The sequence below is a fragment of the Octopus bimaculoides genome, chromosome 5 (genome assembly GCF_046866305.1).
Source record: "Octopus bimaculoides isolate indiv1 chromosome 5, ASM4686630v1, whole genome shotgun sequence".
NCBI lineage: Eukaryota > Metazoa > Mollusca > Cephalopoda > Octopoda > Octopodidae > Octopus > Octopus bimaculoides.
The window spans coordinates 56,623,721-56,648,735 of record NC_142932.1 but is presented as its reverse complement, the minus strand read 5'-3'; the positions used below and the strand labels follow the sequence as shown (position 1 = coordinate 56,648,735).

The 25,015-nt window shown below is 37.6% G+C and overlaps 1 protein-coding gene across 36 annotated transcripts in view; it reads left to right on the top strand.

Annotated features, from left to right (window-relative positions):
- LOC106876215 (roundabout homolog 2) overlaps positions 1 to 25,015 on the top strand; it is a 1,018,579-nt gene that overhangs the window by 281,763 nt on the left and 711,801 nt on the right. For 13 of the 36 annotated variants that reach the window (XM_089352321.1, XM_089352326.1, XM_089352318.1 and 10 more), the window contains exon 1: positions 23,777 to 24,438. The exons of the other annotated variants lie outside the window; for them this stretch is intronic. The gene's annotated coding sequence lies outside the window, so the exon portion shown is untranslated. Of the gene's footprint in view, positions 1 to 23,776; positions 24,439 to 25,015 lie in introns of those variants that run through there. 36 annotated transcript variants of the gene reach the window in all.

The following is a 25,015-nucleotide window of genomic DNA, read 5'->3' as shown; positions in this document are numbered from 1 at the left end:
ATATATACATATATATATATATATATATACATATATATATATATATATATATATATATATATATATATATATATATATATATATATATATATATATATATATATATATATATATATATATATATATATATATATATATATATATATATATATATATATATATATATATATATATATATATATATATATATATATATATATATATATATATATATATATATATATATATATATATATATATATATATATATATATATATATATATGAAGGCACATTGCTCAGTGATTAGAGCATTGGAATCACAATCATGAGGTAGTTAGTTCAATTCCTGGACCAGGCTGCATGTTGTGTTCTTGAACAAAACACTTTATTTCATGTTGCTCCAGTTCACTTAGCAGTAGAAATGAGTTGCAATGTCACTGATACTAAGCCATATCAGTCTTTGCCTTACCCTTGGATAACATTGATGGCATGAAAAGGGGAGTCTGATATGCATGGGTGACTGCTGGTCTTCCAAAAACAGCCTTGCCTGGACTTGTGCCTTGAAAAGGAATTTTCTAATTGCAATCCCATGGCCATTTGTGATCAAAGGGGGTCTTTACTCATATGTGTACAAGCAGTAGTATTCAGTCTTCCCCATATAGTCTATGACAGTTGTGAACAAACTGTGGCCCACAAGACTTTCTGAATGGCCTGCCTGATGATGCACCATGTCTTATGTGGCCCACTTTCAAAAAAATGGTTGCACGTTCCTGATCTGTCACCTTCACTTTGAAAGGACATGCTCGAATACAAAATTTCAGCTACCGGACATGCAAAAACATATAAGGAAATATACTAAAAATCCTCAATTAATTGAAATTTTTCATTTGGCTTGAAAATGAAAACAATTTTTTTTAATTTTTAGAGCTTCCAAGAAAAGAGGAGATAATTTCAACAAATTAAAAATCAATTTTATGAAAATTATTTACAAGAGAATAGGTAAAGATATGTTTCTGTCTAATGGCCATCATCAGCTTAGCTTATTTACTGAAACTTGCTTTCATTTAGTTGATAGGTTTTTTTATACTTCATTTTTTTAACCAATTGACTTATGATAAAGGCATCGAATTGAACCAGTGTGTGTTATTAATATTGGCATAATGATCTCCCTAGACACAACAAGGTTTTGTTTTGGTTTTGTATTTTTTCTTTGATAATAGAGGGTGTTTGGGCTAGTGTAATTTGTATAATTAAAGATATAGTAGGAGTTAAGAAAAATATCTCAAGTAGACCAATGAAATGAATGTAGATAAATTGGTAAATTTGTGTGCATATTTGCATCTATCTATCTATCTATTTATCTGTCTGTCCATCCATCCGTCCGTCCGTCTGTCTGTCCATCTATCCATTCATTCATCCATCTATCCATCCATCATCTATCAATCTATCTATCTATCCAGACAGATACTTACATATTCATGCATGTATATATATTTATAAACAACATGAACACAAATGATCATAAATTCACTGCACAAATCTTGAATCAGATGATGATAAAACCTGCACACACACACACACCCCACTTACTATTTCCATATATGCCAACTACATTCAGTTATGTGTTGTGGTAGATAAAGATGTAAGTTTCCTTGACCCCCACCACCTTCTCACCACACTATCATCTCATGTATGCTTTTCCAATAACATAATATCGTGATCCAATATCATATTCTAACACCAACTTTACTTTCATCTCTTTCAGCTAAGCAATATGGTTAAAATCTTAATTTAGGAATCAACCCCATGTTGGGTTATTTTTGTTGTTTAGCTTCATGCAGCCTTGAAGGCATTCCAGTCATGGCCATCCTACAATTTTTTTTTTCCTTTTTTTGTTTTCTCCAACACATTGTATCTTTAATTACATTGTCAAATACATCCTCTCCTACCCTTTTTCGATGGAGGTGGGAACTGTAGATCATGACATGAGAAAAGGTTTGGCATCCACACAGTAGCTTTCTTGCTGGTTGAAGTATCAAGTTATTATTTATCTCCACTTAAATGTGAATGTTCTGTTGGAACAAACTATACAGCGGTAGTTACCATGAGAGAAACTCTCATATTGGCTTTTAGAGCGAAATGTATTTTTGTTTACATTGCTATCTCCAGCATCAAGAACATCAAATTATGAGATTTTGACCTTGTCTGGTCTTGTCAATGATAGACATTTGACCTCGCTGGTGAGGAGATGAATCACTGCTGACTCTAGCAGGAGGTAGTGGGCATTTATCTCCCTTCTAGCAATATAAACAAGAGTGCGTTTTGTACCAAAAAGCCAGTGTGAAAGTTTCTCTTGTGGTATCTACCACAGTATCGTTTGTTCTAATAGAATGTCTACGTTTAAGTAGGGATAAATATTACCTCTTGGGATTAATACTATCATTGTTGCTAATATATATTTTTATCAAGTTATTGTTCCTCTTGTTTAGCCACTGGTCACTCATAACTATGAAATTACTATTTCATTCATCTTTCAGACAAGAGGATAGGGTGTAACTTGATGTTTCTTATAACTGTTATTTCTGGGAGCTCATGTGATCATGAATGGAATTCTTCTTCATTATGTTTTACACTGATGATATTTGTTTATTACTGCTGGATTGTTACACAGAAACACCAGTGCCAGTGACAGTGGTGTCAATCCAGACGTGATAATATTAACAGTCTAAAGCAGTGAAGAGGAATTCCTTACATTATAACACAAAATCCCCGCTTCCATTATGCTTCTTTAGCCACCATCATTCCACAACAGCATTTACCACCTTTACCGCTCCTGCATCCAGTCATATTGTAGGCTCAGCTTACTACATTCTTATGGACTCCAACATACAATAATAGTTATTAAAAAGAGAAGAAAACCACCACCTTACCACTACAGATACCAACACTGCTTAATAACAACCAAATTTCCCTGTAAATAATACACCTTACCATCATAGAAAAGGCCCCATTGGACAAGGAGGGGACTAGATTCCTTGCAGGAAAATGACAGGATATTCATATCTTGAATGACTTTGAGTCTGCTCAATCAGGGCTGACATGGGACTAAACAACGAGAAGGTAGCCTCTACCTATATGGTTACTCATCCTACTAAAGATAGCAACTAAATCTCAGCTTTCACTCTTCCCAACCATCTTAGCAAGGGACACGTTGGATAATGTAATCCAGGGTACCTTGCTGAAAAGAGATAGTGTGGCTGGAATGCCTTTAGTATAGGTCTGCTTGAGCTGGGTTGATCTAGAGCTCGCCAATGTCATCATCAATGACACCACGTCAGCTGCAGTCAGTCATAGACATTACTCTGTAGCCACCACATTGCTGTAGTCATGACTACACCACTAACATCACTCCTTTACATTCTTCCTCCACCACACAATTAATTATAGCTCCTCACATATCACTTCAGGCCCCCACCTCATCACATCACTGCAACCACGACCACCATCTTAAATGATCCAATATTTCCTTACTTTTCTTAAATCTTCAAATAACAATGATCCTAGTATATTCATCTATCCATCTCTCACTACCCAGCTTTACTCCTTCCTCTCCCATATTCCCTTAAACTTTTTCCATTCCTGCTGAATAGACATGATTCCCTCCTTACCTCTTCTGCTCTCCTATGATCAAAAATTAATTATTCAATAACCTGCTTCCTCTTCATTCTTCATTCCTTTCCTAATATTCTCAGTACAGTCCCTCCCTCCCTCCCTCTTTATCTATCTATCTATCTATCTATATACATACATACATTGATACATACACACACACACACATGCATGCAAATACACATATCTTCCAGTTGATCCAAGATTTTCAATTCACTCCATGTATCTGTCTTGCTCTTTCTTTCTTGCTTGATTCTACACACCCTCTGTTGACTCTTCATAGATCCTACTTTCACTTTCTCTTCTCCCTGCCCCCCTCTCTCTCTCCCTATATATATATATATATATATATATATATATATATATATATAATCCTTTCTCCCCCCTGCTTGTTTATCTTTACTCTTGACTTCCTCCGCACTCCATATGATTTATCACTCACTCTCTGTCTCCCCCTCTCTGTTTGTTTCCTCCCACCTCTCTCATGCTATTATTGCTCAGAATACACTGATTTCTGTTCATTACAGTGTAAAATATTTATGGCTTAATGTTCTCAAATTAACATTTATCCTCCCTCCCTCTCTCCACCCTCCTTTTTACCATTTCCCTAATTTGGTTACATTTTAAGAACTCGAAATGTCCTGCGGGTGGTAGGGCTAGGGTGGAAGGAGGAGGAAACAGGATTGTGTTGTAATTCAAATAAATATTTTTACTTGATAACAAATTGGAAATAAATAAATAAATAAAACCATTTTTCGTAGTTTATTGGAATTGAATTATTCTTTTAGTAATTCTCTGGAATTCAATCTTTGATTTGACTTGGAAATTCCGTGAGGTGCAATGGAAAAAAAGATAGCACAGTGCTATATCTTTGAGATAGGGATATACACATGCATACACACACACACACATATATGTATGCTTAGTTGTGTCTATATATTTATATATGTATGTATGTATACATACAATAGGTGAGAGCTAGATGTGCTCAAATGAATTTGAATTTAAACTTCAAATTCTTCATCTCGGACTTAGCCCACAGTGTCACAAGTAACTATAAGAGAAATCCAAGACGAGCTGATTTGGAGATAGTAATGCAGATAAACAGAATTAAGCTTGACATATGTGTGTGTATATATATATATATATATATATACATATATAATAAAAAGAATATATATGCATGTATGCAAACATATATGTACATACTTACATCTACATGTGTATATAGATGCATATCAGGGTACAGGACGTTAGAACAATGAACTACAGACCATGGAACGAACACATAAGAAAACAGATAGCCACTTGGAATTAATCCTTTGTTAGCTGCCTCTATTCTAACTAGATGTTTCGAAGATAAGGCAGAACGTGCTCTAGAATAGTCTCTTCCTGAGTAGTGGATCGACCCACTAAACAGATGATTCCAAGGTGGCAAACACAAACCAAGACAGGAAAAAATGGACATATATATATATATATATAGATAGATATATATATATATATAGAGAGAGAGAGAGAGAAAGAGATTAGATAGGTAGATAGATAGATAGATAGGTAGATAGATAGATAGATAGATAGATAGATACACACACACAGAGGGAGAGGTTCTTGCCTTGGTCATCTCGTATTTTTCTGATATTTAAGACTACATTATCTAATGAGTCCTTTCCTTATGTTTAATGGTAGGGCATGCTGTGAGGGAGAGCAGGATGAACAAATATATAGAGGCACCCTAAATGGTTGAGAAGGATGCCGGTTGAGATCATTTTTCGTTCTTCCACCTTTTTACTGTTATGTTTATCCTTCATATTTTAGTGATATCTTCATACACAAGCTTATTTCCATCTATTACTCTCCACTATTGCACTAACTTCATTATACAGAATCGGTCATCTCCAGCCTTTTTTGGCACTGATTTCTTTATATATACACCATTTTTCTTCTCAAGATATCTTTCTTAGACATGGTCTTCTGTGCTCTGCTGAGATGTGATGTCTCAGAGTTGCAATATATTTCTTATCCCCATATCAGCCCTGATCAAGATTATTGTTTTGACATTGAATGTCTTAGACTACATTAACCTATATTCCTTTCCCTTTGCAAGACAAAGTGTTATCTGAGGGGAATTTGACTACTATTTCTAGCAGGCAGGTTGAGCAACCAGGTAAAGCTTTCACATTGCCATTTTTTTTTCCTTTTTATAGAATATATTATCAATATATCATGAGAGACACATTTAATACAGACGATCAGTGTTCGTTTCAAGTTGATCTACAAAAAAAAAACAAAAAAAACTGGTACTCAGTCATTTATGACAACGAGGGTCCAGTTGAGCCGAACAATGGAACAGCCTGTTTGTGAAATAAACATGCAAGTGGCTGAGCACTCCACAGACAGGCATACAATTAATATAATTCTCTGGGAGATTCAGCATCACACAGAATGTGACAAGGCCGGTCCTTTGAAATACAAGTACTATTCATTTTTGCCAGCTGAGTGGACTGGAGCAGCGTGAAATAAAGTGTCCTGCTCAAGGATACAATGCACTGCCAGGTATTGAACTCATGAGTTTACGATCTTGAGCTGACTACCCTAACCACTTAGCCACATGCCTTTGATCTATATACACATATGCACACATGCATGGACATACATATGTATATTCAGATTTAATGTAAGTTAAGGTATGTCTGTGTGGTTAAGAAGACGGGTGCAGGTATGGCTTCTTAACCATGCAGCCATGAGTAGATAGAAATTGGTCAGAAACCCATCACTTGAGCTGAATCTGTAGTTCAAAAGTCTAGATTTGTCACACATTGTATGAAGAGAATTGGCCTGCAAGAGCCCTGTGCTAGTGCCATGTTAAAAGCTCCCAACACACACCGTAAAGTGGCTGGCATTAAGAAGGGCATCTGGCTATAGAAACCAAGCCAAATCAGACTAGAACCTGGTGCAGCTCTCTCACTTGCCAAACCATCCAACCCATGCCAGCATGGAAAACAGATGTTAAAGGATGATGATGACGGTGGTGATGATGTCATGCTGATTCTGTTTATGCTTGTCTTTGGAATACTCTGCCAATTAAATATACATTGGTTAACAACTGGAATAATTATAGTTGAAACCGACACAGGAGCCATTTATGTTCCAGGTTGAATGCACGCATGCATGTATCTGTATGTCTGTACACTGCGTACTTGTATGTGTACTTATAGGCTGGAGTGGGATTTTTTTTTTTTGCATGTGAATGTATGTATATTTGTATTCATGAATCTGTCCGTCCGTTCGTATGTATGTATGTACGTATGTATGTACATACGTACGTACAAACGTATGTGGTTGTTTCACCCGAATTTAATTCTGAATGAACAAATCATATTATGAAAGGTCTTTCACCCCCAATCATGCTGTCCTTTATTTAGACAGAGTGTATCTAGGACTACTTTATTCTAATATATTCTTGTTCATTTCAGATAGTAGGGCATGGTTTGAGGAAGATTCGTCTGCTTATTTCTACAAGATCAATCCACAACATAGGGATTTCATAGATTTGGATGGTGTATATTTGTGTGTAGGTATGTTTCTATGTGCATGACTGCACGTGACCGCATGCTTGCATACATTTGTATGTATGTGTACGTGTACATGTATGTCTGTGTACATGCATATGTGTGTAGATGCAGTATGTTTGAGAAGCATGTACCAGTTGTGAAGTGTCAATAGGCAAGGCTGTAGTTGATATTTATAATCATGCCTGTGATGTTGGCACTGGCAACTGGTACAGGAACCAGATGTTAGCTTTAATCAGGTTCTCTTCTTCACTTTCTTATCATCTGCTTCAACTGAAAAAAGTCCACCACCATCGCATCACCAAGTATAAATATGTGTGCATGATCTAAAGAGGGCTCTTTCTCCGTGTTCTCTTTCCTTAAAGAAAGGCTTCCTCGTTGACTTGTGTTATGTAGTGTTTTTTTTTATGTTGTTTATTTAGCTCTAGGTCAATCTTGATTGAGCAGTCCTATGTCTGATCACAGATACTTCGCATAAGACTGTTATGTCTTTTTTCAGGATAAGTAGGTCTATATAATCTAATGTGTACTGTTCTTATACAAAACGCTACATTGTAATTTAAGGGAGATTTGATGACTGTTTCTACCAGGTGAGCGACTACGTAGAAGCTTCCTGTTTGGTTAGTGTAGTGCATATAAGTAACTTATAGTGCTATATTGTGGTGTGACAGATATTAACTAAAGCAACATAAAGTATACAGTGAATTGTCGTGTGGAGTAGAATTCGGTAAGTTTTTATATTAACACCGCCACGATTTTCACTAAGAAAAAGAAGAAAAAAACTTGGATTTTTCGCGTGGAATCAAGTACCCTGACCTCCTAACATGCTGCATATCCTTTATTTTGGTTCGGAAGGGTGGGGGGCAAGGGAGCATATACTTAATAACGAACCATGTAAATCACATTCTGGAAAATTTATTTCTGTAAATTATAGATATAGTCTATAAATTTAGGATGCTTTTGAAAGATACTATATTTTATCATCAGAATATATATATATACTTTCTCACATAATTAAGATTTTTGTTGGCACTCCGTCACTTACGACGTCGAGGGTTCCAGAAATTAACGTGCAAGTGGCTGAGCACTCCACAGACACGTGTACCCTTAACTTAGTTCTCGGGGATATTCAGAGTGACACAGTGTGACAAAGCTGACCCTTTGAATTACAGGCACAACAGAAACAGGAAGTAAGAGTGAGAGAAAGTTTTGGTGGAAGAGTACAGCAAGGTTCGCCACCATCCCCTGCCGGAGCCTCGTGGAGCTTTAGGTGTTTTCGCTCAATAAACACTCACAACACCCGGTCTGGGAATCGAAACCGCGATCCTATGCCCTAACCACTGGGCCATTGCGCCACCACGACATAATTAAGATATATTTATTTTAAATCGCTTATGTTTATTTTAAATCGTTCATCTTTCTCCTCCACCCCCGCCTACACACGCAAAAATTAGTTTGGGTCCGATTTTTATTTTTAGTTTTATTCCTTAGTTGAAAATCGTGCGGGTGTAAAGCTCAATGGGGGTGAGGTGGATGTTGGTGAAATTTCCGAGACTTCCACCTCACCCCACCCCGTTTTTCGGACCCCCCAAAAGGGTTTTGTAGCATATAAGGAGGTCACAGGAATTCATTCAACGAAGAAAAAAAAAATTCCTAATGATTCAGAGATGGGGGGGGGGGCCCTACTCGCTTCGTCCCGAACCAAAATAAGGGATTTGCAGCATATTAGGAGGTCAGGGTACTTGATTCCACGCAAAAAATCCGAGTTTTTTTTTTTTTCTTAGTGAAAATCGTGCGAGTGTTAATATAAAAATTTACCTAGAATTGTATTGGAGAATGTTGTATACACCGCAGACAAACAGTAGTGTGATGTAGACGAAGGAGTATAGTATATACGGACTATATATTGTGGTGTGATAAGGGGTAGACTAAATAAAATAAAATAAAATACTGTTATCATTAATGACTTCTTCTACTATGTAAAATACATAATGCTTCTTCCACGTATTCTGAGCTTCAAACTGAATAATTTGCTCGCACTAAGTAATTGCTACTAATTGATGAATATCCGGTTAATCTCTAGTTTAAGACCCGGTCACAAAAATAGAAATAAAAAAATGATGTAATAGGTGTAAAACAACAGTATACTATCTTTTTTTCATTTTTGTGACCGGGTCTTAAACTAGAGATTAACCGAAAAAACCCGAGATCTACACTGTGCTATGGGGCTGTTTACTTATCAAAATGTGTCATCCACGAATACGTTTTAGAATAGTTCCCAGTCGAAGGATTTCAATAATCTCAGTCAAATGGGCATTCTCATCCGAAATAGGATCGAGGTTAATTTCAACTCTGTCTTATTTCTTGTGTTACCATATCTAAGTGATGCAAGCCCAAAATGACATCGATAGATTAAAATGGATGTAATTTAAGTGAACTGAGCGATAAAATTATACCTGCATATCGAAAACCTTTTCCATAGCCTGAGGCTATGCCAGAAATCACTTGCCTAATAGTGCTACGCAGTTAGACTGAACACGAAACCACCTAATTGGGAAATAAACTTCTTGCCATATATTGCCATTCTTTCGTTTTAAGTATGACAAGTATAAAATTTGTGCGCTGGTTTCCTGATAGATGACGTCATTCTCGGAAGTTTACGGAATTTTTTTTTTTGTTACTTTTGCACACAGTGTGTCATAGAATGAACACGAACCTTTCAGAAGAAGTTTTTGTGTTGTAAGTGTAGTAACGCCGTGCGCATGCGTAGTCTCACGCATGCGTGGAATTCAACAAGCAAGCTTTCCCGCTTCATTCTGTCTCTTTCTTGCTGGCCAGCGATTGAGCATGGACGTGTTTAGCTGTCTCTCTCCATCTTTCGAACTTACGCTCGACAGCTCGCTTACATCTACATACCAACGTCCCAACAACCATGCTCACACACACGGAAGCTGTAACAACAAACAAGAGCTAAAGATGTATATATTTACCACATGAATAAATGTTGTTTAAGTTGATAGTCTGGAGTTCAGCGTTCCGTTATATTCTTAATTTTATATAGGAAAGTCAGGTATACATCTAATGATGTATAACCCACTTTCCTATATAAGTGCTTTTGCTGTTTCCAGCCCTACTAGATATAACAGTCATCTCTATCAAATCACCCTGTTGTCTCAAATACTGAAACGACGCAATGGATATGTAGTGTGGGTTACACTATGAATAGACAATAAATGTCTGAATAGTCACCTCTGGTTGAAATACCTTTGAAGAGGGGTTACCCAATCAGTGCTGAGTTGGGGTTAAGCATTAACAACACAAACGGGGCATTTTTGTAGTCGTTCAACTTATTCCAAAGAGAAACCAAATGGCCTTGAAACTACGACTTATTTAAAGCCTCAACGAGGTTATCCGACCTGCTAAAAATAGTCAGAAATTACTTTAAAATCGTCTTTAAAATGGAAGGGCATATTGGGCAGAGTTGTATATACAGAAAAAGACGGGTTACTTATGGCCGGAAAATCTTTCATCATACGCTGATTCGATCAGAGCTGCTGAGACCAAATTACAACATACGCACCATAATGCTAAAACAGGTGAGACGTCATAATTTGAAAACAAACAAAAAGGAAAAATATAAATAAAGTGCAAGGATAAATTGAGAAAAGTTATTGCCCAGAATATGTCGCAAATAATTTCTAATACACAGTTTACAGTAACGCGACTGTGCTAATACTAATAATGGTTTTTGACATTGAATCTTTAATAATGATTTATTTATGCACGAGGGACGTTAAGCCGCTCTACCGAGTCAACCATTCGAAAACATATTTAAACTTGCTGTTCAAATATGTTTTAGGCTTATAAAAAATGCTTTTAATATGTAGGAAAATATATTTGTATGGTTGAAAGATATTTAAAAACATATTTAATCTTTCTGTTTAAATATGTTTTAGACATAAATATGTTTTAAACATGTATGAAAAATATATTTGCATAGTTTAAAGAAATTTACATATTTAACATATTTAAACTTGTTGTTTAAATACGTTTTAGACATATATGTTTTGAGCATGATTGAAAATATATTGTTTAGTTAAAAGATATTTAAATACTTAAAACATTTTCAAAAGTGCTATTTAAATATGTTTTAGATATAATTATGGTTAAGACATCGCAGACCGCAGTCAGTTATGATTGACCATATAACTATAAATACTTTTCTTGTGCGCAAGCCTGGGTAAAGTTTATTTCATTTTATTTTAACTAAAATTTCCAGCTATTCGTACAACAAATCTACTTTCACGCATTTAATGTTGATCAAGGTAGGGCAACAGCTTGGCACCAGTTGACCTCAAACAGATACGCACTTGTTATTTTGTCCGACGCTCTAACGATTCTATTAATCCACCGCCTGATATACGAATATTAATGTTTTAAACGTATGTATGTTTTCCATAACGAACTATTTCAGTTATTACAAAACCAATCCGTATGTTTCAAGCGAATATTCCTTTGTCGCTTAAAGCTACGACGTAAAACCAATTATATTTTTGACAAGATATGAGTAGGTTCTTCCTGCAAGTTGAAACTCTAAATTGATTTTTTATTCTTGAATGATGGCAGTTTTCTCCACTTACGTTGCAGTTTCACTAAGCTATGTGACAGTAGGTGTCACAGTGACACAATGGAATACTGCTTCTAAATCTCAGATAGTATCTCTCAAAAGGACACCCGACTAACTGATAGCTAACGCCCTGAAATTTTTCCCCACAGAAGTGTTGTATCCTTATTCTACCCTTTTGACTGCAACTATACAGTGACTTCTGCTTCTCGTTACTTTACCCAGCGCCTCTTCGACGCATTTGTTTCTCCTCCTCTTGTCGCTAACTTTGTGTCTATTTGCCCACGCCGCTCTGACCAATATTTCCAATCTTCCTCTAGAGCAGTGATTCCCAGCCTTTTCACTATCAAGGACCCCTTTTATTTAAATGAGTTTTCCCACGGACCCCAAGATATTGATAAGTTTGTCAGCTTAACATGTCGACAGACCGCGCCCCACGTCTCAGTGCTACCTTTGTGGACCACAGGTTGGGAACCACTGCTCTAAAGAATGTCAACGCTCTGGAATTCTTTCTATGTTCACGTTTCTTATTTCTTTATTGCCTACAACATAGAGGGGACAAACAAGGACAGACAAAGGGATTAAGTCGATTACATCGACACCAGTGCGTAACTGGTACTTAATTTATCGACCTCGAAAGGATGAAAGGCAAAGTCGACCTCGGCGGAATTTGAACTCAGAACGTAACGGCAAACGAAATACTGCTAAGCATTTCGCCCGGCTTGCTAACGTTTCTGCCAGCTCGCCGCTTTTCTATGTTCACGTTTCTACTGTACACACCAATTTGTGGTTGTTCAAGAGTATCAATCGAATCGAACTGAAAAGAACTCTCTATATGGTCGCTCCATCCGCTAGTAATAGAAGCCAAATGTCCCTCAGATTCACACTATACGCCTTTGAAACGAAAATATTGGACATGTTCGTGAGGTCCCTGCACATGGCTGACTTTTTATATGTATATGGGGATAGGGAATTAAGAAGTTTGCTTTAAAACCACTTGGTTCCAGACGAGTCGCACTGCACGGCATCTCAGACATATGTCTTCTATTGCCTCGGGTCGACCAATGCCTTGTGAGTTAATTTGGTAGGCGGAAACTGCGTAGCAGTCCGTCGTATGTGTGCGTGTGCACTTCCATCCGTATATACGTGTGTGCGCGAGGTGTGGCTGTGTAGTAACAAGTCTGCTTTTCAGCCACATGTTTCCGAGTTCAGTCTCACTGCGTGACACCTTAGGTAAGTGTCTTCTATTATAGCCCCAGGCCGACCGAAAGCCTTGTGAGTGGATTTGATAGATGAAAACTAAAAGAAGCCCTTTGTATGTATACGTGTGTGTCTTTGTGTCTGTATATGTCCTCAACGCCGCTTGACAACTGGTATTGGTGTGTTTACTTAGCGGTTCGGCAAAACAGATCGATAGCATAATTACCAAGTTTATAAAAAGATAAGCACTGGGGTCGATCACTTCGACTAAAATTCCTCAAGGCGATGCCCCAGCATGGCCGCGGTCTAATAACTGAAACAAGTAAAAGAATAAAAGAATACATATAAAATAAGGGTAGAGGAAATACCCCAAGGAGCATTCTGCGTATTTAATACCTATGCAAACTCGTAGTGTAGTGAATTGATCATTTTCGATTAACTGAGATTATCCTTGTATTTAGTGCACAAAACTTCCCCCAGAACTGCTTAAAATGAATCAAACAAGGAAGATAACTTCAATACGGTCAATATACTGAAACTTTTGGAAATATAGAAAATGGGATATCGAAGTTGATCTAGTCTTTAAAGCTAACTGGTGAACATAAAAGAAAGAAAAAAACGGACGTATTTCAGTTTTATTAGATTACTCACCAAACTCATTTACTCTAGTTTTCCCCCCAAAAAAAAAATGAAAAAAAGTGATTTCCAGTGTGGAAATCACTCCAACTTAAAATAGCAACTTAGCCAATTGATAACTGCGTGTGTAAAATAATACCAGACTGAAATGCATACTGGGATCGTAATTATTGACTAAAAATCTTCGAAAGCTGTACCCCAAACTGGCTTCATTCAAATTATTTTGTGCGTGTGTGCAAATAGGGAAAAGCTTTTCTTTCAAACATGTTTGTTATATTAAAGACGTGACTGTGTTCGAGTTTAATCTTTCTTTTATTAAATAGTTTTTCACATTTCCTTATTAGTCTTTTATGTTTAGTCTGGAACAATAGTCTTCCATTAGTCCATTAGCGTTTTAAAACTTTTACGGTCTTATCTTCAGAATGAAATGATCGTAATAGTATCGGTACAGCTTCGAAATCACAGTCAATAAAATTATTAAAAATATCAGACTTTACACTTGTAATGAGTCCCTTATCCAGTTAATGTTCAGTTTTATGCATATAAGAACACTCATTTTTAGCCCACTCCCATTCATACACACACGAAACAAAAAAAAACAAAAATCATCCAGCTTCCCCTCTAACGTTTTGTCTTCTTTCCTATCTCTTCCTAAACATCCTTTCATCTACAAACAGACCTCTTTCAACAATATAACCAGCCCCAATTTTGCCCTCCTCTTTTCCCCTCTCCATCCGTGAACTTCCTTTCTTCCCTCTCTCACCTCCCTCTACTCTCAACGGACTTCCGTCATTCAAGCGCGCGCACACACATGCGAGCAAGCGTATACATACACACGCTCACAATCACATACTCAGACTGAATGGCGTGCGCGCGAACGTACACATAAACGAAAACACACCAACAGACTTTTGGATACACACACATACGCACTCACACACCTCTGCTCCCTCTCTCATCGAAAAACTAAGCTCCCTTCGTTCCTGCCGCCAAAACCCCTATTTCCAACAGCCACCCACCTCGTCCATCACTATACTACGGCACCCCCCCCCCACTTGTATCTTCGTCATACCGTTTTCTTTTCACTCCCCATCCTACTCCCACCTTATCTCGTACATCCCTTTGCACTCACACCTCCTACCTTTTACCTCACTCTGAGCTAAACCTCAACACACAGACAACAACCTCAGTATGTATATATCCTCAACATACACACGTGCACACATGACAATCACAGTACACAACGCATCCTTAGCACTCCACACATACACACAACTTCAACGCACACTTACATACATCCAGTACACACAGAAAAACCTCCTCAGCACACACTTGCTCATATATACTTACACAGATCCAAACCACCATCCCTCTATCTTACACCACTCGTTCTCCATTAGCCTCTTTACCCTCACCCACCACCTATTATTACCACGCCTCCTAATTTTTTTGCTTTGTGGTTGTTGTGATGGTGGGAGGGCATTTGGAGGGGGTGATAGTGGTTATGTATATATATTGGTGATTAATTATTAGTAGTTGGGCAAATTAGTTGGGGGCTGGAGGCTACTACTACTAAAAAAAAATGTATAAATGGTTGAGTTAATGAGGGAGTTTCTTGGCGTTCACTCAACCTGAATAGAAATAGCCAAATTTCAATCAAATCATAGCCTGCGGTCTTAAATAAGATGATACATTTAAGGTATTGTTAAACTACAGAAACCTAAAACGATGGAATGGTCATGGTTGGAAGGCCTTCGATTATAGGTATGTCTGTTCGCTTAGGGTGACCTTGGGCTAAACAATAACAACAAACGTGGTGATTTTAAGAGGAGGAAAATGTATTTGTTCGTAAGAGGTTGTGGATTTCTTAATAGGAAAAATAAGTCACATGAACCAACGTAAACCACGACTAGCAATGAATTGTGAAAGAATGAGCTTCTAAGCGGTCATTCGACCTGCTAGAAATAGCAGTCGTATCTTTCAGATCAGTCAGTGAGAAATTAATAAAATAAAGTGAGTAATGTAATGCTATATAAACTGACTAAAATGGGATGGTCCCAGGTGGAACATCTTTTAATTATTAAGTCAGCCTGATTGTATATGACAAGGCCTAAACAAAGATCACCCCCGTCTTGACCACCAAGGTCCTAAAACGCTGGTAATCATCAATGAGTCTCTCGGTGGCTTTTAGGTCTGCTAGAAATAGCAGTGAAATTTTCCTTCAAATCATAAAAACGGAAAAGTATACATTACATTATGTAATCCTTGGATGGTCATCCCTAGAACGCTTTTAATAAATGAAGTCTCTCCTCACCCAAGTCTAACCCGCAATAACCAGGTATCATCGAAGTCACTCGATAGGCTAGAAATGGCAACCAAATCGTCCTTAAACCAGGTGTTATAAAAACGAGAGATTTCATCGAATAATGTAATCATAAATGTTCTGATTTAAAAAGATGGCCACGGTTAGAACGCTTTTGATTGTAATGGTCTGCCTAGCGAAGTCTAAGACAGTGCTCGGCAACGTCACATCAGTCTACGAAGCCCTTCAGCTTATTAGAAATAGCAACTAAACCTTATCCTTACAGCTTAATGTTTTTCCTTGTTATTATTTTAAGGAAATGTTTTCGCCTGGAACATCAATGATCACAAAAAAACTCGACCAGGACTGCTCTGGGCCCAAATAACAACACACATACACTACAATCACAATACCTTATTAATGCTGTTGAATAAAGTGACAGAATTTGTTGCTTTTGAAGAGATGGTATGGAGGGTAACAAGACGCTTCCCTCCACCTCACCTTGCTCCCACCATTTGTCTGCCCGTGTGTCAGTCCATCAGCTGTTGCCCAATTTCATACATTCCTCCCCGCATCACCACTGTCATCCACATCCCCCTCTCTCTCTCTCCATATATATATATATATATATATATATATATATATATATATATATATATATATATATATATATCACTCCTCTTCCATCACTACATCAATACCACCACCCATATCTGCTGCTCTTCGCTCTTACATCTTCCATCAATTCCTCTCGCTTTCACCCTCCTTAATTTTTCCTTCATCCTCCAGCCAGCCTCCAGTCATCTTTGTATTGTAGCCTTCTCACATCCTACCACTCTCATCTCTCCCTCCTCTCTCTCTAATATATATATGTATACACACACCACTACCACCCTCTTTCCACCACCTCAACAATTCTGGGAACTTATCCACCATCACTAATGCTATTACTCGAAACCTATTTCTACCTCTTGTATGTTACCCCCAACACTCTTCTCTCTCTCTCTCTCTCTTTATCTACCTCTCTCTCTCTCTATCTACCCTCTCTCTCTCTCTCTCTCTCTCTCTCTCTCTCTCTCTCTGTATATATATATATATATATAATATTCATTTATCTTGTACTGGTTTCACTTTTAGACTGCGGCCATGCTGGGACACACACACATACATATAATAAATATTATTCAATAAAAGTTAAGAAAACGGAGAGTTGGTAAAGATGTAAATTGATTCAGGAATTTATATGTATTCAGTTTTTACCTTGGAACTATGTTAAATTAATTTACATCTTTACCAACTCTTTCTTCTCAATCTTTTTTTTTTTTTTTTTTTGAATAATACTTATAATAACCCCATATATATCGCGGAGATTTCCCTCGAACGAGTTGTGTATATACAGAAATAAGGGCAGGGAATCGTCAATTAGTAATAGAATTAATAATTAATAATTTTGCCAAGTAGTTCAGTATGAAAGAACCTTTATCGGTAAAACTATTTATAATCATAAATATACAGGGATTAGCTTGAGTTGCTTCTCCAACATACTGAAAATTTAGAAATAGCAGTCAAAGGACTACTGATTCCAAACTACAAATTTTTCTCTAACGGATGGCGATATTTATGGCACACAGAGAAAAATTTGTAGTTTGGAATCAGTAGTTCTTTGACTGCTATTTCTAAATTTTCAGTATGTTGGAGAAGCAACTCAAGCTAATCCCTGTATATTTATATATATATATATGAGAGAGAGAGAGAGAGAGAGAGATGTATTGTGTGTGTAAAATTCCACCCTTCCCTTTGTCATCCCAGTACTTCTACAATTTTGGGTTTTTGCACCATACACTGTTACTACCACCACGTTATTAATACTGCTGCCTCTACCACTTTCATTACAACTACTTGCATAGTTTTTCTTCATATTTCTCTGTCTTTTTATACACCCATGTCTTTGGCAAATCCACCCCATTCCACCCTTCTCGACGTTGCCTGCCCATCTGGGACTTCGTTCCACCACGATCATCACATCACTTGCCCTTTGAAACAGTCTGCTCCGCCCCCTCCAATAGCTTCCCCCCATCTCTCTCTCTCTCTGGGTCCCTGTCTATCTCTCTCACATCCTTCACCCCTACTTTTGTCTGCTGTCCTGCCTCGTTTCCCCTCCTCCCAATTTCTATAATTTCATATTCTGTGAGTGGGAAAGAGTTTCTCTCTCTCGTTACTCTACTTTTTGCCCTTTAAGGGTGGTTTAGCCGCATATATATATATATATATATATATATATATATATATATATATATATATATATATATATATATATATATATATAAATATTGTGTATAAAAATCCATTTATCTGCATGTATGTATGTATATATTTATATATATATATATATATATATATATATATATATTATATATATATATTACACATATATACTTGTACACCCACATAAATGTCTTTGTATACGTGTGTGTTTGTTTATATATATATATATATATATATATATATGCCTCATGCGTGATTGTGTAGTAAAAAGTTTGCTTCCCAACCACGTGGTTCCCGTTTCCGTCCCACGGCGTGGTGGCACCTTGAACAAGTGTCTTCTATTATATCTTCGGGATGACAAAAAGCCTTGCGAGTGGATTTGGTAGGCGGAAAATAAACAAAGGGAAAGGAATTGTTCACACACAGCACGTGTGTGCATGTGTGTGTGTGTGCGCGTGCGCGCATGTTTGTCCCTCACCACCGTTTGACAACCCGTGTTGGTGTGTCTACGAGCCCATAACTTAGCGGTTCGGCAATAAAAAAACTGATAGAATAAGTACCAGGCTTTTAAAACTGAGTTCGACTGAAACTGAAATTCTTGAAGATGCCCCAGCATGACCTCAGTCAAATGACTGAAACAAGTAAAAGATAAAGGATTACACAGACGCAAGGTAAACGTATACCACAAAATGTCTATTTCGAATGCAAAGAGTTTCGTCGTACTTCTGTAACCTGGCCATCGAAGCAATTCTATGCAAACTTTGTATAACTAAAATGGCCCCTCCGGTTTTTGTGTCTGCGTTTGTCTCCCCATACCGTTTGAGAACCGGTGTTGGTGTGTTAACGTATCCGTAACTTAACAGTTCGACAAAAAAGACCGATAGAATAAGTACTAGGCTTTAAAAAAAAAGTTGCTTGGTCGATTCGTTCGAGTAAAAAAACCTTCAAGGCGGTGCTCCAGCATGGTCGCAGTCAACTGACTGAAACGAGTAAAAGAATAAAAATATATGTAATTGTTGTAAAGTGTCTACACAACCACCCTACCATTTATCTTCCTGCTATATCCTTTTACCCATCCAGCCCTCTCGTCTTCGCTCTCTCACATTTCATTTCTCAGAATCATCCCACCTCTCCACTTCCATTCATACATACAAGCACGACTCAATATAACCAGACATTTGGGGACGTTTCTTTATACATACATATCCATACAAATGCACACATGTGTGCGGCTAATTTGCTTCTTTTTAACTTCTAAAACGGACATGCAGCATCCAGTCTTTTTAACTTGTGCTTCTCTCCGTTATTTACTTCCTCTATTTATCCATCTCCTTTTATATCTATTGTTTCTTCATTTTATCTCTCTTTTCATTCTTTTCTATTGTTTTTCCTTCCTGCTTCCTCTCTTTCTCTGTCTCGCTTCCTCTCTTTCCCCTTCCGCCTATCTTTGTTATACCACCCGAGGAGCCTGAGTTAACGAAATAGCATCAACGTCGTTCGACCTTCAAGGAATAACTGCCAGCCCCACTCTATATCATATCCTAGAAAAGGACACATTAGACAGTGTAATCGTCTAAAAAAACGGGATGTCTTTCATCAGAAATCTGCTCGTTCAAACTTGAGCTGGGCCGAAACAAGAACACAGCCTGCAAGCCTATATGGGAGTCTCAAAGCTGTTACTTGAGATTGCAGCTAAATCTCTTTCACTTCATACTCCATCGCTCTAATAAAAGTAAGGACATATTTAGTCAATTTAAGAGCGGGGAGAGATGGTCAAATCTGAAAGAACCTTTGATCAATGGTTCATTCAACCAAAGTTGATCTGGGGTTAAACAGCAGCACAGTGAACAATCTCTGACCCATAACCACCGTCACTATTCTACCACCACCATCGACACTCATCACCACCACCATCATTGTTGACACTTTCTATCGCCACTACAAACATTATCGCCTCCGTCATCAACATCATTTTCACTATTGCCATTATTCCAATACACACCTCCATCACCACCATCGTCGTTTACACCGCCTCTACGATCCCTTTCACATTTACCGCCATTACTTCGAACACCACCACTCCACTATTAATAAACTTCTCTTAACTTTTGAAGTTTTATTGAAGTTTCAATGAACGGCTTTTTAAATACATGCCTCCTCTTCCCTTTTCCCTTTACTACTTTTCTTCTCCAAGCTTCCCTCCTCAACCACCGTCTCTCTCCCTCACCTTCAACAACTCGGTCTTCCCTACTATTTGGCGCGAGTCAATGTGACTTCTACGCAGTCACACATCCTCCTAAGCCTAACAGCTAAATCTTCCTTAAAACATACTCTACTATCTTATAGGAAGAAGAATTCGTTGAAGCTTTCAATAGATTTTGTCGTGTGGCGTGAAGAACCTAACGTTTCGAAACACCCCTCATCTGAGAATTCAGAATATCCAGAAGTCTTAATACCAGCTTGCTACTAAGGCAATAAAAATTCACTTATTTTCTCAACATACGGACGTAAAGAGTTTTCAGATTCTTTTTTGCTTACGGAAAATAAACTCACCCAGCTCATCAATTAATCAATATATTAATTGTTGCCGACGCAGCTCCTCTTACCTCCCATCACTTCTAGTTCCTAATCAGCATCTTAACGGATCATACGGAAGCACATACAAACCAACAATCGAAACTTCCGTGTGATAACTAGACTTGCCTGAAATAGCTACCAAATAGAGGATGCATTGCACATAAACAAACCAATGGTTCTCTTTGTATTGTATCTTTAGCGACGATACTTATGAATGGAATATGATAGATGGAAACTATTCTGAAGTTGTGGTATTTGTGTGTACGTGTAAGTTTACTCCTCAAGTAACCACGAAGATTTAAACTCAGATTGCAAAGCGCTAGAACAAATACCGTCACACTAACGATTCTGTCAGTCCGCCGCCCTTGACCGGTGCATTATCGACCTCGAAGGGATGAAAAGCAAAGTTGACTTCAGCCCAGAATGATATAAAAAAAAAAACGGAATAACGTATGGCATTAGAGTAGAATTATCCAAATTCTATAAATGTTTGCCGCTGGCTTATTGAAGTATTTCCCTTAGCTCGTTTGTAGGCAGTTCATTGCACTCTTAATGCTAAATGATTCGCACTGAAAGCCTTTCATCATAAATCTATTTGCTCAAGTCTAAAAAATAAAAACGAGGACCGGCTAGAAGTAGCCGATTCTCCCTCATATCGAGAATAATTACGCATTGTATAGTATAGTCTGTAGTGTATACCCGACAAGATTTCAGTTCGCAATTCTCATCTGTTTAACTAAGCCACTATCTCATTGTTGCTGCTGTCGTTCGGTCAGACCGGTGTACGATTCAAGGTATTTCTGACTAGCGCGCGATCAAAGATGTTTCAGTAATGATCGTTCAGTCTTCCAGAAATCGTCAGTCTCGAGCCACATCCATTTTTCTTAAGGATCATAAGAATTGTGGGAGTTTAGGATGCTACTTTTAGTGTATCGAAACCTTTTAAAAGTCCCCTCATTTACTGCTGTTACCTACATCGTTATTATTCTTGCTTTTATCATTAAGCAAGCTTTTCATAACTCACATTTTCCAGTAATATTAAAAATCCTTATTTAAGAAGGCAGGTGTGATTTGAGAGTGATTGAACGGCTATTTCTAGCATACCACCGTGGATAAGCACTTCACTTCCCCATTACATGGTTTCAGGTTCGAGCCTATTATACAGCATCTCGGGCAAATAGTTATTTTCTCTTGCTGCCCCAGATTCAGTTTTGCCATAGAATTTGGTAGACAGAAACTGGAAGCCCATTGTGGGTTTCCGTATTTTGTGTCCAACTGCATACCCAAGTGATTTTTACGTTTGTGTCTATTTGTCTTGCAGCTTTGTAACTCAACAGAAATCGACAAAATAAGTTCCGAACTTAAATAATCACTGAATCCCATCAGGCCCGTCGCCAGACTTTGGTGTCTGGAGGAGTTGCTTCAAAATATTCTGGGTGGGCACTAATTTGTAATAATGCTAAAGTGGAGCTTCGAAATAGGTATAATACTGTAAATCTGAAGGTGCACTATTGAATAGTGAGGTCCAGTGCACCCCCTTAGCGACGGGCTTAATGCTCACAGATCAATAACTAAAACCAGTAATAGTATAAAAGAAATCATTGTAAAGGTCCCTTATTGGTCTGCCGTCACTATAATGGTTTTTGTGGCAATTTGTGCGAGATCCAACAAAGGCCACTTCTGCATGGTCACTGAACTTAGTAAGAAATATCAGAATATGTTAGATAGTATAGTCTTAGACTCTCCGCAAGTAAGAAAATACGTGATGATCACGGCTGGAATGCCTCTGATTCTGGATCTACTCAATCAGAGCAGGCATGAGGCTACAAAACAAAAAAAAAACAGTAGAGAAGGGGTGCCTGTACGTGGTTTTCTCCTCATATTACACCCTACCGCATGACTCAGTGGTTAGAGCGTCGGGCTCACAGTCATGACGTAGTGAGTTCGATTCCCGGACAGGGCTGCTTGTTATGTTCTTGAGCAAGACACTTTATTTAATGTTGCTCTAGTTCAGTTCACTCAGCTGTAGAAATGAGTTGCGATGTCACTGGTGCCAAGCTGTATGGTGGCGCCGAGAGGGGAGGCTGGTATGCATGGGCAACTGCTGATCTTCCATAAACAACCTTACCCGGACTTGTGTCTCGGAGGGTAACTTTCTAGGTGCAACCCCATAGTCATTCATGACCGAAGGGGGTCTATTTTACACCCTATCAACTTAAAAAAAAGGACACCTGTGGCAATAACCCTGCTTTAGGGTTGACCGCAGGCTAGATAACAACATCAGTTGTTTTTTGGTGTTTTGTGTAAATTTTTATTTCCTTTTAATTTTAGTGCATTCATCTGAGTTCAAATGTCGCTTTGGCCGACTTTGCCTTTCATCCTTTCGGAGTTGATAAAATAAATACCAGTCGAGAACTTGGATCGAATTAACCAACTAGTCCCCTTCCACAAAATTTTAGGCTTTGTGCTTAGAGGAGGAAAAAAAAAATTAATTTCATTTGTAGCGAAATGTAAGTATCGACGCGAGCATGGATACCATAACATCACATTTTATTCCATATTTCTGAAATAAATGCATGAAGGTAATATGTATGATATAACTGGATTAATTGAATATTATATGATAAACTCGACTTGGTTGAATTCAATTAAATCCGCTTCGGCAATTTAATGAAGTTATTTAAGGAATGACATTCAGGTCACAAAATCTCATCCCCCCGATAATTACTGGTATTGTCTACTCGTCTATCAAATTTCACTTACAGCTTGGGTAGACCCAAAATTCTGGTAAAAGATACGCGTCCAATATACCACATAGTGGGACCGAACTCGGGACTTCGTGATTGCGAAACGAACTGCTTAACAACTAACTAGCTCATGACTGCATCCATCACACACACACACGTACATACATACACATGTATACACACACACACACACATATATCTCTAAATATATGTGTATATAAATATACCCATACGTATGTGTGTGTGAGAGAGAGAGAGCTAACTGTATATGCGCGCGGGCACACAGACACATACACATGCAGCTAAAGTTAATATCCTTTTCCTCACTCACTCTCTCTTTCTTTCTTACTCTCGTTCCCCTCCCCATCATCCCTATACTCAAGTAGCTAACTTTAAACAGGGGTGCTAGCGAGAGGAGATGTGCTTGTTACGCTCGCTCCCAGCCTCGAAAGTCTGTTATTAAGAAAGCACATCTCTCTTTTTCTCTCTTTATAATATATATCGTACGGAACTTGTTCGTTAATTGTTTATTTTAACGACAGAAAGTGCGAAGAGGAAAGAATATACAGAACTAGAAATAGAAAGAGAAAGGAAGAGTGGAATATGGAGTATCAATAACATCCACTGACAAAAACCAATTTTTTTTTTCATTTCATAGGGATTAACCAAAATACCCAGTCTCCGAAATACAATGAATGAATGAATGGATGGATAAATATACATACATATGGATAAAACAAGTTTAATATATTCCCTTTTTGTGACGAACTGGATTAATATTATGGTTATTGCTACTATAAACATATTTTGAATGCTTCATGGAATTTACATTATTGTTATTATTACCATTATTATTATTAATAAGGTTAGTGGTTTGTATTTCCGAACTTTTTTTTATTTATTGCTTTTCATGTATTTAATCTATTTCGCTATAGCTTCATAAACTTGTCTTAATTGTTGTTGTTCAGCCCTAGGTAAATCTCGATTGAGTATGCAAAGGTGTTCGAGCTGAGATCATCCAGTCTCATGTTGTTATGATCTGTATTGTTAAAACAAAACGGTGTTTTTCCTTACCTTTTTACGGTACAGTCTGGTATGATTTAAGGGCGGTTTGGCTTCTATTATCTAGTAGATCATGGGATTGCGAATAAACTGCTTATCCCCCAAGTCCGCTCCGTTCGAGCAGACCTATCTATAATCAACGGCATTCTTGTCCACACCATCTAGTTTAGCTTCTATTTTGACACCCACCTTTTTTTTTTAAAGACAGAAGAGTGTGAATTGAAGGGTATTTGGCTAAATCCTCAATATAATTGTTCTTTTGTCTTTCGCCTCCTAATTGAATCGATTTAATTTGAACCGAACCGAAATGGGGAACTGAATCTAGCTTATTTTGCTAATCTCAGTAATAACCTTTCCAATCACTTTTTCTTGTTTGCATC